The 22,573-nt window shown below is 33.9% G+C and overlaps 1 long non-coding RNA gene across 1 annotated transcript in view; it reads left to right on the top strand.

The window, feature by feature from the left end:
- The first annotated feature begins 2,515 nt into the window (after positions 1 to 2,515).
- The window catches only part of LOC137630890 (uncharacterized), a 92,676-nt gene continuing 72,618 nt past the window's right edge, over positions 2,516 to 22,573 (top strand). Inside the window, exon 1 of the long non-coding RNA XR_011041798.1 lies at positions 2,516 to 2,716. This is a non-coding gene — a long non-coding RNA (uncharacterized lncRNA). The remainder of the gene's footprint in view (positions 2,717 to 22,573) is intronic.

Below are 22,573 nucleotides of genomic sequence, written 5' to 3'. Positions count from 1 at the left end.
AGTTTTTCATGAAAATTCCTCTTTAGGCATAGTACCTTTCCAGGAAAATTCGTGCTTTAGACCTAATAATAATAATAATAATAATAATAATAATAATAATAATAATAAAAGAGAACATGTCAACAAAACTAACAACGATGACAATGACAGGAGCAATGATTCATGAAGTGAAAACGATCAGCGAGAGAGAGAGAGAGAGAGAGAGAGAGAGAGAGAGAGAGAGAGAGAGAGAGAGAGAGAGAACCATACTTTCATTAGTCTGATATAGCTTCTTTATTTTACTTGGAAGGGACGCTGATCAAGGGAATAAAATGTCTAAATTTCAAAGGATAAAAAGGAGAAAATAATGTTAGTCTTGCAGTTGATCTTTAATTAGTGATTATCACCAAAAAACTTTTACGATTTTTATTTATTGCCAGTTTTTTTTTTTAATTTTTTTTTTTTTTTTAATCTATACGAATGTTGTTCTTCTGGTGATCGTTGTGTGGCGTCCGAAAAAAGCCCATAAAGAGCTATATGTGGCGTTATCCTTCGTATATAGAATTATTTCTCTCGGTAATTACTTTTTTATAGAAAAAGACTTACACACATTATATATACTAATATATACAATGTATATATAAAATTCCTGAGACGCATTTTCTTAGCATTTGAAGTTAACTTAAGAAAATACGATCAAAGAAATTGTAGAAACAATAAAAATATTGATACAACTGAAAACTTATGCATAAGTATCAGCGCTAAGAAGTAAGAACAGTTTTCTCATACTATAAGAGCTAGACCTAGTCCATATTTACCTACCTCATATATATATATATATATATATATATATATATATATATATATATATATATATATATATATATGGCGTCATTGTACACTTACACATGCAATATAAATGCACAACGACTCGTTATATCAACGCGAGCTAAGCAAGCAAAAAGGAAATAGGAAGAGAGAGGAAAATTAAGACGATTCAAGCATTTCCGTGTTGTAAAGATTTTATCTGCTTTACCTCTGAATAAACCACCCATAATTCTAATTGTTCCCCCCCCCCCGCCCCCCCCCCCCCCCACACATACACAAAAAAAGCGAATGACATTGTAAATTGGGTGAAAGGTCGTTCCATATATTTGGGAGGTCCAACTACACCACGTCTACATGGTCCTACATGGTCCCTCCCTCCCCGCTCCAGGGCGACCACATCCCCCCGCCCATCCCAAGGAGGACCACCCTAAGGAGGTCCACCCCAAGGAGGACCACCCTAAGGAGGTCCACCCCAAGGAGGACCAGCCCAAGAAGGTCCACCCCAAGGAGGACCACTCCCATGGACCCATGCATCTCACCAGTCACCACTCATGACGAAACAGATCATCAGTATCCTGTTGAGCTCCAGGGCGGGGGAATCGGGTGGGGTCACATCGTAATTGGCCTGCGAAAAATGACCTAAGGTTACTTTTGACCTTTCAAAGTTGACCAGATGTGAACGCACAGCGGGAGCTTCGAAATAGATGATAATGATTGCACAATCTTCATGACAAAAGAGAGTGAGGCAAGCGGCCATCTTCTCACAATTAGTGGATGTTTAAATCTGTGATACTTCCGAAGGTCTTTTTGTCGGAGGTTAGCAAATAACGGGATCTGACTTTCTCGCATTGTTGCCTTCCACTTTCTATTTCTTTAGCGATGTTGCATAATATCAAAGACGGTCTTAAAGGATGTTGCGATAGTCCGCCAATTATGCCCGCTGATGTGTTGCACACGGTGCGTTAGCCCGCCATGATGGAAAAGAAATTTTTCCCGCCATTAGCCACACGACTAACGCAACATCTTTGACCTTCTTTGGCCCTCACACCTGTTTTGAATTTCGAGCGATAACTATAGCAAACCTTGCAATACTAAATATTAAGTTCATGTTAGTAAAATTACCTGTATTTCTTTACCGATAATCGGATAGTTGAATCCATTGAACTTCAAAGGTTCAAACTTGCAGCTAAAGTTTTATGTCGAACAGGCTGACGTAAGACTTTTAATGGTTTATATCTGAAAGATCTGTTTTAATGTTGGTACTGTTCTTAAAATATCTATTATTATTATTATTATTATTATTACTAGCCCAGCTACAACCCTATTTGGAAAAGCAAGATGCTATAAGCCCAAGGGCTTCAACAGGGAAAAATAGCGCAGTGAGGAAAGGAAATAAGGAAATAAATAAATGATGAGAATAAATTAACAATATTAAATAATAAAAATCGAATAGTTTAGTTATTTCCTTTCCTCGCTCGGCTATTTTTCCCTGTTGGAGGGAGCTCTTGGGCTTATAGCATCCTGCTTTTCCAACTAGGATTGTAGCTTAGATAATAATAATAATAATAATAATAATAATAATAATAATAATAATAATGATAATGATAATAATAAACAACGATGCGAACTTAAAGTTCGGACCACCAGCAAGGATTCACTATTGCACATTATCATCAGACGTCAGTGTTGCTTCAACCTTGGTGGAGTGTGGATGTGCCGTACCGCGCTCGACCTAACTCGTGGCGTCTAACAGCGATGTGTCGAGACTGCGCTGTTTTAAATTTTACCGGTTTATTCTCTCACAATTCGCTCTGTATGAATCCTTCCATGATCTAAATTCTCCATTTCTACCAATAGTGTTCTTGTCTGATACACCATCAACTTAAATTTTGTTCTTGACGGAGTTTTGGTAAGTGACTGATTGGCAGTTTGTAACATGCGCACATGTACCGATTGTTATTTACTCGTTTGTAGTAACTGGTTACTTTTTTAAAATTATCTATTGAAATGTTTAACTAAAGGACAAATTCACAATAATTTCTCACTTGAATAGATACAAACTTTTTAGTTTAACCAAACTAGTTGACGAATGTTGGAAAAGGTCTAAATCACGGTTTTTTTCAACGATAGATTTCACGAACAAATTGGTTTTTTGGTTCCTTTAAACTATTTCATGTAAGGGTAAACAACAACGAACAACATTATTGATTCATTTGTATATCGTCTGGGCAATTGATAAACGTTTCCATTAGGTCTGCTGGTTGGTAAACGCATAGGTCTAGATTATGCTATTGCCCATTCCGGACGTCTCTCTCTCTCTCTCTCTCTCTCTCTCTCTCTCTCTCTCTCACTCAATACATTAGCGTGGTTATAAAGTCGTTTAGTCTTGTACCTCGTGTAGGGTCAATGCCGTAAATCCATCACTAAGGGATTTAAATAGTGTTCCTTCGTCCATAGCTGCACTTGCTTTATATCCTTCTATTTCTGATTTTGTTCCCTCACATCCATTTTGCTGTCCAACTTTTAACTATTACCTTGGTTTAACTTCAGGGGTTTTGACTTAGATGCGCTTAGGCAATGAATGGCCTGACAGGCCCCAGCGCCTGTCTATGTAGCCAAACTGTAAACCCTTGTTAGGACTAGGCCTAGTGAAGCCAGTTTTTGTTGTACCTAATGTGGTTGGGCGATTAGAAGTCAGTCAAGTGGTATTTATATTTTTTGCAATATATACATTATATGTATATATATATATATATATATATATATATATATATATATATATATATATATATATATATATATATATATATATATGTGTGTGTGTGTGTGTATTCTGAAATGATTATTTACATTACTAGAAGTCGGTCTCATACTTTTGCATCAGCGACAATTAATAGGAATAGGCCTATTGTCTTTTTAAGTTTCTCTTACATTAATTAGCCTAATTAGTTTCCCTTTCCAGAAAGTGTTCGTGTCATCAGTACACCTCAAGTGGTGTCCCGTAGGCATTACCTTTAGGTCACATCCGGCCCTTTAATGGATTTCCTTTTAAGTTTCCGTTGGTACTTACTTTTTTCCATCATCCTGTCCAAATTTCTTATGATTTAATTTATACATGAGCGCTGAATGGTCTCCCAAGGCCAAAATTATTATATCTTATCCCAATTAGTTGACAGTATTTTATAATTAGTGGATTTGGAATTAGACCTAATATTCATTGCTAGTCAAAAAGAAAAAAAAACAGCAGATATTTGAAATCGGATCTTGATATGCGTCATCGTACACCAAGTGACAATAACATTGTCACTTGGTGTACGATGACGGTGCGCTCTCTCTCTCTCTCTCTCTCTCTCTCTCTCTCTCTCTCTCTCTCTCTCTCTCTCTCTCTCTCTCTCTGTGTGTGGAATGATTAAGGCCTCGTGTTAGTTCTGTACTAAATTAAATCTTGGGTTTCCTGTCTCGTCAGTCGTCACTGGCTCGGGAAAAAGATGCCCCAGGCAAGGTCGCGCACATAGTCATAATAGGCAGCTGTCTGCAAGGGACCACATTTATTCCCACCTCTGTGATTAGTTTATTTTTCTTTTCTTGTAGATGAGTTGATTGTATTTCATTGTGTATTTCTTGCTTGTTTATCATAATAAAATTTTCGTGTATTTTAGCGTTCTGAATTTTACCGGCTCTAGAGTTTTCATACTTGTATCTGCCAATTGTGGTTAACCAGTAAACAAGCACTTTCAAGACAGTTATTATTATTATTATTATTATTATTATTATTATTATTATTAATTGCCAAGCTACAACCCTAGTTGGAAAAGCAAGATGCTCTAAGCCCAGGGGCCCCAACACGATTAGTACTTTTTAGACGTTTTCTTGAACGGGTAACATTAAACTGTTCAGTTTACCGTACTGATTATTTTCAGCTTATCCTCGCGATGTTTTTTTTTATGTAACAATCGATACACTGATTTTGAAATTCATTATTCATTATACGCCTTTTAGCTCATTCTCTATTGGCTCACGATGGTACTTTTTATTTATATGATAATCATATTTGTAATAGTAATTTCAGGATTGTATTCCCGAAGTTAGTTGTTTTTCGTTGACATTATTCATCGCGTACTATGGTGCATAATTTCTTAATGTTTACATGCAGTAGATTTTGATAATGAGAAATACTATATATTATCAACAACTCATGTTTGCAGGGATGATGAAGTAAACGACGAAGTACCGAGTTCTTTTGGCCATCGTTGTTAGTCAAATAAGTGACGTATATATAGTCGAATGAGATTGGAGTATAATCAGAGTAGTAACCAAACATAACACTGAATATTTCCGTTCTGTAATCTATAATAGGCGCAGACAAAACAAATAATAACTTTTTTAAGGCATTTTGGATTATTAACTTTACTGCATACAGGTGCAGTGCTTAGTAAAACCTCAACAATCTAATCTGTGTAGGGAAAAAGTCAGCTTTGTTATATATTAGATTTCTATTAAACCTCATTATAGCCATAGCTGGCCTAAGCCGAAGCCAAGTCACCGACTTGTTGAGCCTCCCGTTAGGAGGCCTAATCTCGCAAATGAAAACGATAAGTCTGGAGTAGACGACAGCCTTAGCCTCTAGCTAAAGTCTGATTCGAGAAGGGACGGAGACTGTTTTGTTATAAGCACGAATTAATTTTGATTGCATTATAATCTAGGTTTATGAGTACTAGTTACTTTCTCCATGAGAAATGGAATGTAATATAGGTCTAGGTCTCTAGGAACTGGGAGATATAGGTGAAATATTTCACTGCTATTTATCATCTCCTCCTACGCCTATTGACGCATAGGCCCTCAGTCAGATTTCGCCAGTCGTCTCTATTTTGAGTTTTGAAATCAATACTTCTCCATACATCATCTCCTACTTCAAGCTTCTTAGTCCTCAGCCATGTAGGCCTGGGTCTTCCAACTCTTCCTGTACCTTGTGGAATCCAGTTGAAAGTTTGGTGAACTAATCTCTCTTGGGGAGTGCTATTACGAAAGTTTATTTATTTTGGACTATTGAAATTTTTTTTAATGAATTAAGGCTGTAAGGCATTATTATTTATACGATGAGTAGAACTAATGCTGTGATAGCCTATGTGTTTTCCCATTGTCGTGTAGGCCATCTCTCTCTCTCTCTCTCTCTCTCTCTCTCTCTCTCTCTCTCTCTCTCTCTCTCTCTCTCTTTCTGAGCATTAAAAACAAGTTCTTATGCAAGCATAGGTATTGCAACCTCCTAGACCTATGGAAATTACGCGAAGATTAATGTGGTCAATTACTATGGTGACTATTAGTTTATATATACTGTATATATATATATATAAATATATATATATCTGTGTGTGTATATATATATTATATATATATATATGTATGTATGTATATATATATATGTATGTATATATATATGTATATATATATATACAGTATATATATATATATATATATATATATATGAGAAATCCTACATTCATTAGAAATAGACTAACCGCAAGTAAAACTATAAAACAGATTTTTGTAGACCGTTGAATGGGAGTTGGTCCTGTACCGGCTTTGAATAAAAAAAAATTATCACGTGAAGTTAAATATAAGAATTTAGGAGTTATGTGGTGAATGGATGAGTAAATCTATAATTTTGCATCAAGTTTCTGGATTGTACGTGATTTTCTTCCATTCAAATTTGCTGTCAAGTATATATAGGCCTATATGTATGTATATATATATATATATATATATATATATATATATATATATATATATATATATATATATATATATATATACATGTGTATATATATATATATAGCCTATATATACATACATATATATATATATATATATATATATATATATATATATATATACATACATATATAGCCTGTATTAGCCTGTATGTGTTATTTACTGTTTTATTATATTGAATATTTATTCGAACTATTTTTTTCTACTAAATCTAGTCGACAATGTTGTCATAAGTATCCAAGTCATGTACCAATATGCCCTTTTCAGTTTTCATTTACTCGTAGATATTGACGAAATTGTTTTTTCCTTTTTTCTCTCTCTCCTGAGAACGTCGCTAATTATCTTTTTGGTCTTGAGACTAGTTCTTCTCACGCAAGGCTGCGTACACTAGTTCGAATTTGCTTTGTTGATCCGCCATATGCACTAACTCCATGCAATGTCTGAGCAACGGTTTTTGTAGTGTGTTTTCTGAGAATTCATATTTGTTTGTTATGAAAGTTGGGCGGTGAGACCATTAATGGACGAGGTGCAACTAAGGATAAACCTCATAATTTCAATGTGATGCAAAATCTATTTATTATTTGTGTATATATATCTGGTGCTTTAATTCGTCTTTGGGTTTCGTAATTAGGCCAACTCTCTGCACTATGTTTCAAGTTTATTATTGCCCGTTTATGAGAATATCGATAGCTCTAAGGTTTGCGTTTGGTTATTGTTTTATAGTAGTTTCGTGTAGGCAGCATATAATTAGCTGTAATTTGTCTAATGGCTCTTCCCTCTGTTGAACAAAGCATTTGTCTTATTCATTACGTTTACGTCTGTTAGAATAGATTGCTTTGCCATATACATGTGCAAAAAGGTATAAAGGTTATGTATCGTGCTGGTAAAATTGTATATAGACAGTAACTAAATAAAATAGATTTTTAGAATGACAAATTTTATTATATTTATTTTGAAACCAAATAGCGTATTCAAGAAAGCTTTTGCCTTCAAAACTTCTATACAGATGACCTTGGCATAGTTATCTCTGGGAATCATATACTGTAATCGTCTTCTGAAATGACTGTACACTACATTCTTGTGCTACCAACCGTAAAACCGTGAGCTTGCTTGATAAGCCTCTGTTGAATAAAATGTCCGTGTATATATATATATATATATATATATATATATATATATATATATATATATATATATATATATATATGAACATATATCACAAGCACACAGTCGGTAGGGTCCCTGCCAAGCATAGTTTCTAGCCGTACAGGTGGTGGTTCGAATCACCACCCGGCCAGAAGCTGTTACCATAAAATGAATTCCAAGTGGATATGTATTTCCCAAGATAGAATTCGGTATTAAATGCATTTCGTGGGTGATATTTATATATATATATATATATATGTGTATATTTATATATTATATATATATATTTATATATTATATATATATATATATATTTATATATATATATAAATTCTAACAACATGAAATAAAAAGAAATGGACAGGACATATAACAAGAGATATTAGGTGGACATTAAGTAACAATATGGGTCCCTAGATATTGCAAAAGAAGCAGAAGGAAGAGAAGACGCTAGATTGACAAACTAAGAAAATTTGCGGGTATAGAGTGGCATTTAAAGATAATAAACAGACGCGAGTGAAAGAACATGTCTGGGACCTTTGTTCTGCAGTGGACTTGTTACGGGTGTTATTTATAGGCTATGTATATATATATATATATATATATATATATATATATATATATATATATATATATATATGCAGAAGAACCACAGGGAAAATGAAAATACGAAATATACGATTAAGTCCTGACTAGTTTCGTGATATTTCAGAGGACTGAAGAAATATCACGAAACTAGTCAGGACTTAATCGTATATTTCGTATTTTAATTTTTCCTGTGGTTCTTCTGCATCTGAGCATCACGTTTTCCTGTGATTTTTACGCATATATATATATATATATATATATATATATATATATATATATATATATATATATGACCTTTCATTTTTGAAGGTTATTCCCACGAGTGTTTTTGGAGTTCCTGCATTTCTCGTACATTCTTTTGTGGTTATATAACGAGTGTAGTTTCCAGTTCCTTCAGTGAGAAAAAAACTAGTTTCAATACCAAAAAGATAATTAGCGACGTTCTCAGAAAAAAGACAATTTAGTTAATATCTTCGAGTAAATGAAAACTGAAAAGGGTATATTGGCACAACAGTACATTTATGACAACATCGTCGGTTAGACTCTGTGGAGAAAAAGAGTTCAGGTAAATGGATGATATGATAACATCAGCTAAAACATAGGGTAAATATATATATATATATATATATATATATATATATATATATATATATATATATATATATGTATATATATATATATATATATATATATATATATATAGTCACACATACTTACACACGCACCCACTCTCACCTAAACAATTTAAGGATCTTTTCATACTTGATGTTTGTTGTGTCACTTGATGCAGTGTTCTCAAGCGCATGCACACACACATTCTATATATATATATATATATATATATATATATATATATATATATATATATATATATATATATATATATATATATATATATATATATATATATATATATATATATATATATATGCAGAACAAAGGACTCAGACATGTCCTTTCATTTGCGTCTGTTTATGGTCTTTCTAGGCTAGTCACAGCCGCAAAATTTGTTAGTTCGTCAATCTATCGTCTTCTCTTCCTTTTCCCTGCTTCTTTTGCAATCTCTCGGGACCCATTCTGTTATTTTTAATGTGCATCTTTTATCTGTATGTGTGTATATATATATATATATATATATATATATATATATATATATATATATATATATATATATATTTCAATAACGGTACGTAATTAACATATATTACACTATCAAAACTGCTCTAGTGAATTACCCGTGTCGGAAGACAGCAAACATTACGGATTACTAAAGAAACTAATTGACTTTAAGCCGCTTCTTTCTAGTAGTGTCCAGTGACAAGAATTGTGGTTGCACAAATGGTCGCCAATTTGTCCATGGCTGTTTATTGAGTAGAATTTTCCGCGTTCCAGGTGTTACCAATTTGAGGTTTTTCAGAGGAAGAAGAAGCTCTGTTTGTTTACAAACGCTATTTGGAACGCTCTGCTCATTTTGTGATTTTGAGACGGTTTTCCGAGGGTTTTCTTATGAATTTGGACTACAACTTGTGAGTAAGATGCCAGTGAACTAATTAGTGTTCAAGTGAACTAGTTTGTGTCATAGTTTATATTATTAGACGTAGTTTGCCTCGATACACCTCCAAGGAATCGCCAAGCCGGAGGTTTCATGTCGCCTGAGGCGATATGACGTCATCATAGAAAACGGAGCGTTTTCTACCAGTTACGATGGCCAACAACTTTCCAATGGCTGCGAGACTTAAACCAAAGACTACAGTTGGTTTAAAATTTTCGTGTTCCCCTAATTATGAGTCGGCATGTGATGTCATATTTAATAAGTTAAAAATAAGTGAAAAAGACATTCGAGGGTTTCAGAACATACCAAATAACAGAGTGGCCGTGAAATTTATTGATGAGAAGGTTTTTGATGTCTTTATACGAGAGTACGAAGACAAAGTGATTCATTTCGGTAATGGCGAAAAGGCCCTAGTAGTAAATTTGAGTAGTGTATATACCTATGTATCAATACGTTATGCACACTTTGATATAGAAGACTCCCTTTTAATTAGTGTCCTCGAACAGTATGGGAAAGTTCTTCATCTCAGACATAATACCTTTTCTCATGGGAGAGCGAATGGTCTAGAAAATGGAACACGCACTGTGAAAATGGAAATAAAGAAAAATATCCCATCCTCCATAAATATTTGTGGTTATAATGTTGTGTTTTTATATAATGGTCAGAAAAAGACGTGTTACAAATGCGGAAGAGACTCTCATATGGCAGTTAACTGTAATATGGATAGTGAGCCTAAGTTAAATATTTTTAATTTGAATGATTTCCCAGCAATGCCCGGCAAGGATTCTGATAAGGGTCGGATATCGGAAGAAGATGTTACTCCTGATGTTCAACTGGCAACAGATAATGAAGCAAATGTGGAGCAACCATGTGATGGAAAGAGTATTGAAAATGATAAAGAAGAATCCAGCAACCACGGAGAGGACCAGATAGGCGACTTATGCGAAGCAGTAGGAGAACAACCAGTGGCCATTCCCTCATCCAAGAATGTTGATGTTGCTGCTGTTCATCAACACTCAGTCGAAATAGAAGGTCGATCACGTGACCTGGAGGGTCATGTTCCAGGTAATGGTGATAATTTAACAGATACCGACAGTGATAGTGACATCTTTGCAATAAAAAGTGCACCTGAAGGAGCTTCTCAAGTTACCGAAATAACTGAGGATAAGGGGCTTCCATCACAAGATGAACCTCGTATTCCTTACACAGTTGAAAGTCTCTTTCCCGTTGAGGATGATGTAAATGAAGAACCGGGAAATCTTAAGGAAATAAATATTGCGGTTTCAGTGCATAGGGATGATGAATCAGTGGATGGTGCTACTGAAGAACGTGACATGGATATAGAGGTAAATAAAGTCAGTGATATTGAAGACGATTTGAAAAATTGTGATAAAGCCTCAGACGTGATGCCAAAAGGCCAGTGGAACATAGATTTAGATACTGTAGGTAAATTAAAGTTAATTAGAGGAAAATCCAATAAAGAAAAAAGGAAGGAAGAAAAAATGAATGGGAAAGATAGGTTGTCAAAGAAAAAGAAAAAGTAATTGTTTCAGTGTTCGTTGTTGTAATGGCTCTTTCTGTTGCCACTTTGAATATTAATGGCTTAAATGAGGTAATTAAACAAATGAAAGTTGTGTCCCTTATCATGTACTATAAAATTGATATTCTGTTGATTCAAGAACATAACGTAAAAGATATTTCAGGGTTGAGTTATCTCACTAATTTTATGTGTATAGTGTTCAATCCATCAATCAATTTAAAAGGAGGTACAATGATTTGTATAAATAATAAAACAAATGTTAAACTTTTAACCAAGGAGATGGATACTAACGGTAGAATTGTTGGTGTAAGGGTATGTTACAATAACTGCATTATACCTATTATAAATGTGTATGCTCCATCTGGTGCCAGTAAATTTGCTGAAAGGGAAGACTTTTTCAGGAATGAAATATTGTATTACCTGCGACATAATATTGATTATCTTATTTTTGGAGGCGATTTCAACTGTATAACATGCACAAGAGATTGCAGTAATAATAACAAAGCTTTACTGTCTAAGTCTATGAGTACTCTCGTGAAAAACCTTGCTCTGAGAGATAATTACAAATTCACAAACAGGATATTAGAATACACTTATATACGGGAAAACTATGGATCCAGAATAGACAGGATTTATACGGTAAAATTATTTGATAATATAACATCTGTAGACACCATTCCAATAAGTTTTTCAGATCATAGTATGGTTGTTTTGAAATTAAACATAAACACACAAAAAATTGGCACAGGGTATTGGAAGTTGAATGTTAAAGTTTTAGATTCTGATGAAATTGAAGAAAATTTTTTACATGTATGGCAGTTTATAAAGCAGAAAAAGGGTACATTTGATAACATACTCTTATGGTGGGACTGGGCAAAATCACAATGTAAAAAATTCTTTGTCAAATTATGTAAAAAAATTTCTCAAGAAAAGTATGGATTGCTGAACTTATTACAAACAAGATTGCGTCAACTTTATGATATTAACTATAAAACTAGTGTAAATTATGAAAATATTAAGATTCTCAAGAATAGGATTTGTGACATCCAGAATGAAATATTAGAAGGTATAAAGATAAGAGCCAAACTAAATGATCGTACAACTGGGGAAAAAATATCTGCGCATCTACTTGGTGCTGAGAAAAAGAAAAATCATGTACGCATTACTAACATAAAACAAGCAGATGGTTCCATTGTAGAAAGCACAGAGGGAATTTCTGTTTTTATAAAGGAGCACTTTGAAAAATTGTTTAGTAAGGTAACTGGTCAGGTAAAAAGTCAAGATTATTTTCTTAACCTATGCCATTCTGTCCTAAACCAGGAAGATGTAAGTTTGTTAAGTAGAGAATTAGAGGAAATTGAGGTTTTTGATGCTATCAAGAGTATGTGTAAAGGAAGATCACCAGGGTATGATGGACTTCCTATAGAATTCTACAAAAAGTTTTGGTCTTTAATAAAGTCTGACGTTATGTAAGTGTTCAAATCCATTGTGACTGAGAAATATATGTCAGATAGTCAAAATTTGGGTGTAATAAAATTGTTAGCTAAAATAGGAGATTTATCTTTGGTGGAGAACTGGAGACCTATATCCCTTTTGAATGTTGACTATAAAATCTTTGCTAAGGTTTTAGCAAACAGATTGAGATGTGTTATTGGGAAGATTATCTCCCCAGAACAATATTGTGCAGTGAAGGAAAGGTCGATTGTGAATTGTAATAATACGATTCGAGATGTAATTTTTCATACAAAACAAAAGAGTGAAGACTTAGCAATTCTAAGCTTAGACTGGTCTAAGGCTTTTGATAGAGTTAATATGGATTTTGTTTTTAAAGTGATGAAGAAATTTGGTTTACCAGATGAATTTGTGGCTCTAGTTAGAATATTGTACAAAGATTGTGTAAGTAGTATCTTGGTAAATGGGTTTATGAGTTCAACTTTTTGTATTAAAAGGTCAGTAAGACAAGGCTGCCCTATGTCAATGCTGTTATATTGTATATTTCAAGAACCTTTGTATAGAGCAATAAAGAGCAATAACAAGATAATAGGGCCTAGCCTTCCAAACAATGTAAATATATGCCTGCAAGGTTATGCAGATGACTCATCCGTGTTTTTGTCAACTGATGATTCAGTTAGAGAGTGTTATAAAGAAGTACAATGGTTTGAACTTGCGACAGGTGCACAGCTAAACAAGGACAAAACTAGTATAATTGGGTTTGGGAAATGGGAAAACCGAAAAATTTGGCCTATCAGTTGGTTGAAAACTGTTGAAAGTATCAAAATTCTTGGTATAATTTATTATAGTGATTTTGAGGTTACATGTGAAGAAAATTGGTCTCGCCTTACTCAAAATATTAAAATATCCATAGATATGCTAAGTCAAAGACAATTATCTATTTTCCAAAGAGCTATTATTGTTAATTCACTAGTTTTGTCCAAAGTTTGGTATATATCACACACTTTGCCTCCTTTGAAAAAGTACATTACTCAAATAAATATGCATGTATTCCGATATATATGGCAGGGAACTTACCATCCTGTTGGTAGAGATACTCTTTGTTTGTCGAAAGAGAAAGGTGGATTGGGTATTATAAATGTTTATTTTAAGTCCTTGGCGATTTTCAGCTCGACAGCTCTAAATGATATTAGAAAGGATATTGGTTTAAGTAATTTCTATTGCAAGATGAGAATTAGTTTTTTGTTGGACTTGAAGGAAATAAATGAGGTTTCATTTGTGTCAACATCATTTTATTCAGTTGCAATTAATGTAATCAGAAAAGTTTATCACCATGCAAAATTTCCTAACTTAAGTTCTAAAGATTGTTATAATTTCATAAGGCCAGAGATTGTCCCAAAAATTGAAGGGAGTTATCCATTTTTGGACTGGAAAATGGTATGGGACAGCATAAACAAACCTTTCATTGGCATCATGGAGAGAGAGTTTGCCTTTAAATACGCTCATGAAACTTTGGCGACAAATAATCGTCTGAAAATGTTGAATATCAAAGAGAGTGATAAATGTGATCATTGCGATGATGTTGAATATAGTTTGCATATATTTTACTTTTGCAGGCACATCCAGACAATATTGATGTATGTCAAAAATGTATTATTTCATACTTGTGACATAAACAGGGACAATTTTTTAAACACATTAATGTTCAATTACAAATATAGGACGAAAAAGGATTATAATAGCGCCACTGTGTTGATAGTTGGTTATTTATATGCTGTTTGGGTCAGTAAGAAGAAACGATATACGAAAGAGGAAACAGATGCATTTCTTAAGAGTAAATTTCAATATGATCGGTGGCTTCTGAAAAATATCTATAAAGAAAGAATGAATAAAATGTTTACCAAAAAGTATATAAATTATTGTTTTTGAGTGACTGAAAATTAAAATCAAGATGTGTGATGTTGTAAATTGTTAAATTAGATGGGTTTGTTTATAGAAAAATGCAATTAAATGTGATTATACTGTAAATATCGTGATTGTAAAGAATATGTAATTTAACTTTTTAATAAAAAGATAAAAAAAAAAAATTTGAGGTTTTTAGATTTGTTATGAATATTTTTCAAAGAAACAGCGTGGTGCGTGGGTAGCTTCTTGGAAGAGTGTATCTTGCTCATTCAATACTGTATATATGTGGAAATACATGTGTTTATATGGGTCTTTTTATTGCCCATTGGACCTATAGCTATACTTTTTTTTAGCCTCAAATTACAGTATACTTTCGTTCCTACTTTCTTGCTCCATGTTGTTAACCAACATTAACAATTTTGTGATAGTATTACTCGTGAGATTAAAGCTCTGTTGATGGACCTTGATGCTTATGGAGGTGTAGACCCAAATGGTATTTTTCCTTTGTTTTTTTATAATTGGTAATGTTACTCCTCTATATGTAAATGTGTTTGGGTTGCTCAAGTCCCACTGATTACCGCCCAATTTCCATAACTCCCATATTATCTAAAGTTTTAGAACGTCTTCTGGCAAAACGTCTTGATAGGTTTGCTGAAGGTAATCATCTACTCTACTCCCTAGTTTGCAATTTGGTTTTCGCAAAGGCCTTGGAGCATGTGATGCCCTTATAATCTCCAATGCTGTACAGAAATCCCTTGATTGTGGTCAGGGAGTTCGTATGATTGGCCTTGATTTTAGTGCTGCCTTTGACCGTGTTAATCATGAGGCCCTCGTTTTCAAACTGAAACAGTTGGGAGTGGGTGGGTCGTTTCTTAGCATTATTATTGGTTTTTTAAGTAATAGATCTCAAAGAGTTGTTGTTGATGGGCACCATAGTGAGTATAGGAATGTGATATCCGGTGTTCCACAGGGTAGTGATCTTGGCCCATTACTTTTCATACTATATACACATGACATGTGGTTTGGCCTAGAAAACAAGCTTGTTGCGTATGCAGATGATGTTACTCTCTTTGCATCAATTCCATCCCCTGAATGTAGATCTGGGGTTGGTGAATCCCTTAATAGAGATTTAGCTAAAATTAGTGCATGGTGCAAATTATGGGGTATGAAGTTGAATCCTAACAAAACTCAAAGTATGATTGTAAGTAGGTTAAGGACGGTGGCTCCTCAACATCCAGATCTCAGTATTGATAATGTCTCTTTAAATTTGTATGACTCTTTCAAAATTTTAGGTGTGATTCTCGACAGCAAATTTACTTTTGAGAAACACATTACGTCTGTGTCTTCTTCAATTGCACAAAAAATTGGTTTATTGAGAAAGTCTTACAAGATTTTCGGTGATCAATCTATTCTGAAGAAGTGTTTTAATTCTTTCATTCTACCTTGTTTTCAGTAGTGTTCTTCTGTCTGGTGTTCAGCTGCTGATTCTCATCTTAATTTGTTGGACAGAAACTTACGGTCTATTAAATTTCTTATTTCTGATTTAGATATTAATCTTTGGCACCGTCGTTCAATTAGTTCATTATGCATGTTGTATAAGATTTTTCATAACTCTGACCATCCTTTACTTTCAGATCTCCCTGGACAATTCAATCCTGTTCGTAATACTAGGTAGGCAGTTAATTCTAATAGCCAGGCCTTCTCCGTCATGAGGCTCATTACTACACAGTATTCTAGAAGTTTTATTCCAGCTGTTACCAAGTTGTGGAATGATCTTCCTAATCGGGTTGTTGAATCAGTAGAACTTCAAAAGTTCAAAGTTGGAGCAAATGTTTCTATGTTGACCAGGCTGACATGAACCTTTTTATAGTTTATATATGACATATCTTTTTGACATTGTTAATAGTTTATAAAGGATATATCTGGTTTGACGCTGTTACTGTTTTTAGAATGATATATTGTTAATTTATTCTTATCATTTATTTATTTCCTTATTTCTTTTCCTCACTGGGCTATTTTTCCCTGTTGGAGCCCTTGGGCTTATAGCATCATGCTTTTCCAACTAGGGTTGTAGCTTGGCTAGTAATAATAATAATAATAATAATGATAATAATCTATCGTCTTCTCTTCCTTTCCCCTGCTTCTTTTGGGACCCATTCTGTTATTCTTTATGCCCATGTATTATCTGTCATATATATATATATATATATATATATATATATATATATATATATATATATATATATATAATTACTCGTGGATTACACTTAAAACTGCTCTGGTGAATTACCCGTGACGGAAGACCACAAACTTAACTTGATGCTTTACTGTTTTCTATATCTTGGGATTTTCCCGCATGACATTTCACTTAGCAGTTAATATTAACGGCAAACTGTTGAATTCTTTCATATTCGTAATCATTTGATATAACCTGTGATAGTCATGCAAAATTTCAGGCTGGTACCCTTAATGAAAAACCACACAGTCCGATTAATGCGAGATTTTGGCGGTAGAAAACTAAAACGTGACAATATTTATGCACGAGAGCCATACATTTGGACTTTCACCTCTGCTAGCAGTAAATTTATACGTCGATCTGTGATTATTATTTCCTTTCAAGACGCGTGCGGTGTTTTAGTGATGTGTAAATATATTGAAGAGTCATAGCAAAGTTACTGTAAATATTTGGAGTGGCAACGACTGTAGTTTACTATAGAGATTCTAGTATGTTTTCCCCACCCCTTAAATTTAGAGGACGTCTTGACTTGCCTAGCTCGTAAAGAAGGAATATATTACTATTTGTAATATTTCATTCAAGTTTGGTTAGGTTATTGATTCGGAAAAGAGTGCATTGAATTCGTAAGGCATTTTAAACAAAAAGAAGTGTGTTTCTATCTGGCAACTGCGGTTAAAAAGGACTGACAGAAGTTTCACCTGAGACCCATTGGGCCAAGGCTGAAGGTATGTTTGTAGTTTATTTTCCTCTAAGGGTATTTTGAGTGTTTAATTTACTGTGTAAAGTTAATACACACACACTATATATATATATATATATATATATATATATATATATATATATATATATATATGTACATTTATATATATATATATATATATATATATATATATATATATATATACATATATATATATGTACATTTATATATATATATATATATATATATATATATATATATATATATATGCCTATGTGAGTGTGAAGACGAAAATCACGACGATGAACCGAACTCTTATTTTAAAACAACCATATAGGTAGATGATGGTAATATGAATTCGTGGATGTAGTTATTTAATGTTTAGGCAAATGTTTATCAAACAGCGCCACTTCAAAGACTAACACCAAAAGCTAAAACACAACATGTGAATAAGTAATAAGACAACATCACTAAACATACCAAAATGTGTGTTACCAGCTGCAGCATCCAGAATACTCTTCTGGGTAACACTAACACTATTGTACTAGTCAACGCGGTTCCTATTTGCGACTGAAACAACCAACCAAGTCCGGAAGCCTGGGTCAACTTTTCTTGTGAGATAACTAGGCCTAGTGTAGTTCTGTAGGGGTTAGTACTGTCAATATTCATCGAGCGGTTCACTGTAGGCATTAATCTAATGTAGCCACTTTATAATAATCAATTTCCTTGCTTCATTTTGCTGTCAAACCTTTTGACATTTTATTCTATAGTTCAACAGTGGGGGTTCCCCCGTTGTGGCCTAGCAGTGAACAGCTTCCCGGCCCCAGCTGGGCATATTAATTAATCCAATCCCTTTGGATATAAGTCTTGTTTTTTTTCCTTTTCCAATATACTGTAGATAAGGCATGCTTTTGTGTTACCATTGTCTTTTCGCTGTGACTGGTGGTTTGCTAGTGGCTACCCGCGATCCCCGAATTCGAATAGACTACTACCAGTACTGAAATTTTTCTGATCAAGATTTCTAACATTTCTTTCTTCATGTCACAAGTATTTCGCGTCCTTGGCGGTCAAGGGCTACCGCTGCTTTTGTTACAGTACACATTTGTTGATCTAAAAAATTACGTTGATTTTCCTGCCTTATTAGCATTTGATATTAAGAGCAAAAACCACTAAGAGTCCATATTCACTTTTGAAGTAACTGTGTTTACGATGCCTGGCACCCTATTACCCACGCTTATAAAACAGTCGAAGTGTTACACATACTTGTTTGAAATGTGTAGGTTGGTCGTTATTGTTCAGGATAATTAAACGAAGATTTATTATTATTATTGTTATTGCTACTACTTGCTAAGCTATAACCCTAGATGGAAAAGCAGAATGCTATAAGCCTAGGGGCTCCGGCAGGGAAAATAGCTAACTGACTGGCAGTTGTGACTTTGTAGAGTTGCGAATTGTGCCGAGATTGAATTATCATCCATTTCAGGAAGGCTTTTTTTATTTTAGACAAAACTGTATCACGTGGACTTCGAAAATGTAAACTTTCAGGTTAAAAAAAGTTACTGAAAAGAACCAAATGTTTTCAAAAGAACTTTTAAGAATAACTTGATCAGGTAGATATAGTTTTCAGGGTTTTCTGAAGTAAATATTTATTTTTCGTTTTTAAACTTTATAGATAGGCTATACCGACACAAGGCAATGAAATGAAGTTTTTTCGACATTTTAAAGATTATTTTGTAAATAAATATTGATTAAAAGAATATGCAGTAAAGCAGCCGTTTCGAAATTTTTAATATATTCATAATTAGAAAACCCATATAAACGTACATCACCAGTAAATTGCTGCGTTATCAAAATAATTTAACTGTGGAAATTCTGTTTTTGTAAGAGATTTGACGAAGTATAATAAAAAAAGATACATAAATTATTCACTCTTGAATAATTGGATATGGCAAGGAATACGCTTTGCACTTCAAGGATCTGTTTGGTAGAAGCAAGGTCAGCCTCACTTCCATAATTGATTAATGTTAGTAAGTGGTGTTAGAACGCTAACGGCCATCGACGATGTAAGTGGGATATATGTATGTATGAAGACGACGAAATAGAATTACTGGAGCGCTACATCACTTTCCATTACCTAAGGCATTCTCAAGGAATATTGCATGCCAGTGTTTCACTTTCCTTGTAGTGCCGTAACGTATTCAGTTTAATATATATATATATATATATATATATATATATATATATATATATATATATATGTGTGTGTGTGTATATGTATATATATACATATATATATATATATATATTGTGTGTGTGATAGAAGCTGTATATAAATTCACACATACACACGCACTCACATTATCTATATATATATATATATATATATATATATATATATATATATATATATATATATATACATATATATATATATGGGTGTGTGTATGTGTGATAGAAATTATATGTACATTCACACATACATACACACACGAATCCACTTTTTTCTAAATGTATGGTTAATGTGGTTAAAATCCATTTGGATCTCAACATCTTTATCTGTATCATATTAATGAACATTCATTAGTCTTAACCTGAACGTCGCTGTTCAGTGTTTATGAAGGAATTATTCATCTGTGCGTGGCTAAAGCATTCATGCGGGATAATACGAGTGCGTATATACTACATTTACCTCGCCATTACTCCAATATGATCTACCATTGAAGTTCGCAATCAGCGGTCTGAAATCGGGTATCATGAAAAATTCAGACTGAAGCAGCCGATGACGTTATGTGGTGTAGAAGTCAGAGATGACCAGAGGGATAGGTATGGGTATTTTTTTTCTTTTACTTTTCGTTTAGTGGGATGGATTTTTATAATCATATATATTTAAAAATAGCGCATGATTTGGGGGTAAAGCTAAATCTTTAATTCATAATAAAGAGAGAGTCTGGCTATATTATATATATATATATATATATATATATATATATATATATATATATATATATATATATATATATATATATAGCCTGTCGCGTTCAGCTTTTTCCCCTCGAGGAGAAGTAGCCATACTTTGGTGAGAGGGGGTAGCGTTTGTGGGCATATCTATCTAGATATTTAGCCGTCATTTTTGACGGGTCGCGTACACTAGTCATCAATAGTAATAATACGCGAAGACTGCAGCTTTACAAAGTATATAGTAAAGATTCCCGATATAAGTATTATAGTATCCTAACGTCCAGAAATTCTCCCTTCCTCTTCCTGGTTGCCCCGGGCGTGGCTTAGTTAAATTGCTTTTGTTTACCCGTCCCATAAGCATTCTGATTAAAATAGGATTGACAATATTTTGAAAATTAAGGAGCCTCAGTGATACGAGGGATCTCGAAACTATGGTATAGGATATAGTGTTGTCTTGGTAAACGGAATTCTTATCGTTATTATTATTATTATCATTATTATTATTAGCTACGCTACAACTCTAATCGGAAAAGTAGGATGCCATAAGCACAAGGGGTGCAACAAGGAAAAACACCCCACTAAGGAAAGGAAATAAGGAAGTAAACTACAAGAAAAGTTATGAACAATTAAAATATTTTAAAAAAGTATTAAAAGTAAAGGGTACTATGGTAAAGAAACAGATGTTAACAGTGCGTATTCACTTTGGTAATTATAAAGGTAATTTTGTGAGTAGTAACTAGTAGCGAAATATATAAATGCACATTACATTCCTAACTAGAAAAGCACTCAGCGTGCAGTCCTCCGCCACGGCAGCTTATTTCTCGAAACCAGCTTGCCCTTACCAGAATCGATAAACTGCTAGCCTTGTATAACCCGTGGGGTCGAGGCAAGTTTGAAGTCTGTGTGAGAACCATGTGCGGACTTGGGGTTAAGGTTAGGGTTAATTCGGTCGACCTTTTGCTCGACTTGACCTTTGACTAGGGACTTTCAAAATTGAACCACTTCCACGTCTCAACATAATAATGAATATCTAAAAGTTTCACTACTATATGAGTAAAATTTTCGCCCGGAAGTTCATAAACAAACGGATAAACAGGGGTGAAAACATAGCCTCCTTCCAACTTCGTTGGCGGTGATAATAAATAGAACACTCTCTCTCTCTCTCTCTCTCTCTCTCTCTCTCTCTCTCTCTCTCTCTCTCTCTCTCTCTCTCTCTCTCTCTCTCTGTTGTATTCACGTGCACGTTGCTAAGCCATACAGAAAGGGAAGTGGAAAATTTTTCGATAGGATAGCCATTGTCAGTTTGTAACAGGAACCAGAGGGCGCATTATTAGCCCTGGCATTGTTTGGCTGTCTCTCCCAAGTATTGTATGGCTTGTCTGAAGTTCATTGTCCATGTCCGTTTTTACGTTTCTTATCAGCGATGTCTAAAAGAGGCAAAGAAAGGTTAGGGAATCAATTGTTACCTGTAAGAATAGGCTTATCTCTTCGAAAACAGCTGGTGCTCAGGAAGATCAATTCGTTCAGGCTAACGAACCCAGGTAGATTACACAAACACATGACTGAAATGCCTTTGTTAAGGTTTCAGGCAGTTTTTTTTTCGGTATTGTATACGTTATTTTGTAAGGGATAAAGTTTGGAAACTATTCTGGTAGTCTTGCACATCTTGAAAATATCAAAACCATTTTGGATTTGTTGGTTCAGAGTTGCTTATATATTTTTAAAACCATTTTTTATAATGAAAATACGACAATGTTTAAGCCAAAGTTTTGGACTAGTTCATATTTAATTTTCAGAGTTTGAAAGAACAACTTACTGATACTTAAACATCATGTATTATATGCAGTAGAGATATTACAGTTTAGAAAATGTGAAGAATGTTGTGCAAAGGTTTTCCTGAGATGAGCCTAATAACTTCTA

Source organism: Palaemon carinicauda, chromosome 39 (assembly GCF_036898095.1).
Source record: "Palaemon carinicauda isolate YSFRI2023 chromosome 39, ASM3689809v2, whole genome shotgun sequence".
Lineage (NCBI taxonomy): Eukaryota > Metazoa > Arthropoda > Malacostraca > Decapoda > Palaemonidae > Palaemon > Palaemon carinicauda.
The sequence above is the reverse complement of the archived record's forward strand: the minus strand, read 5'-3'. Positions and strand labels throughout refer to the sequence as shown.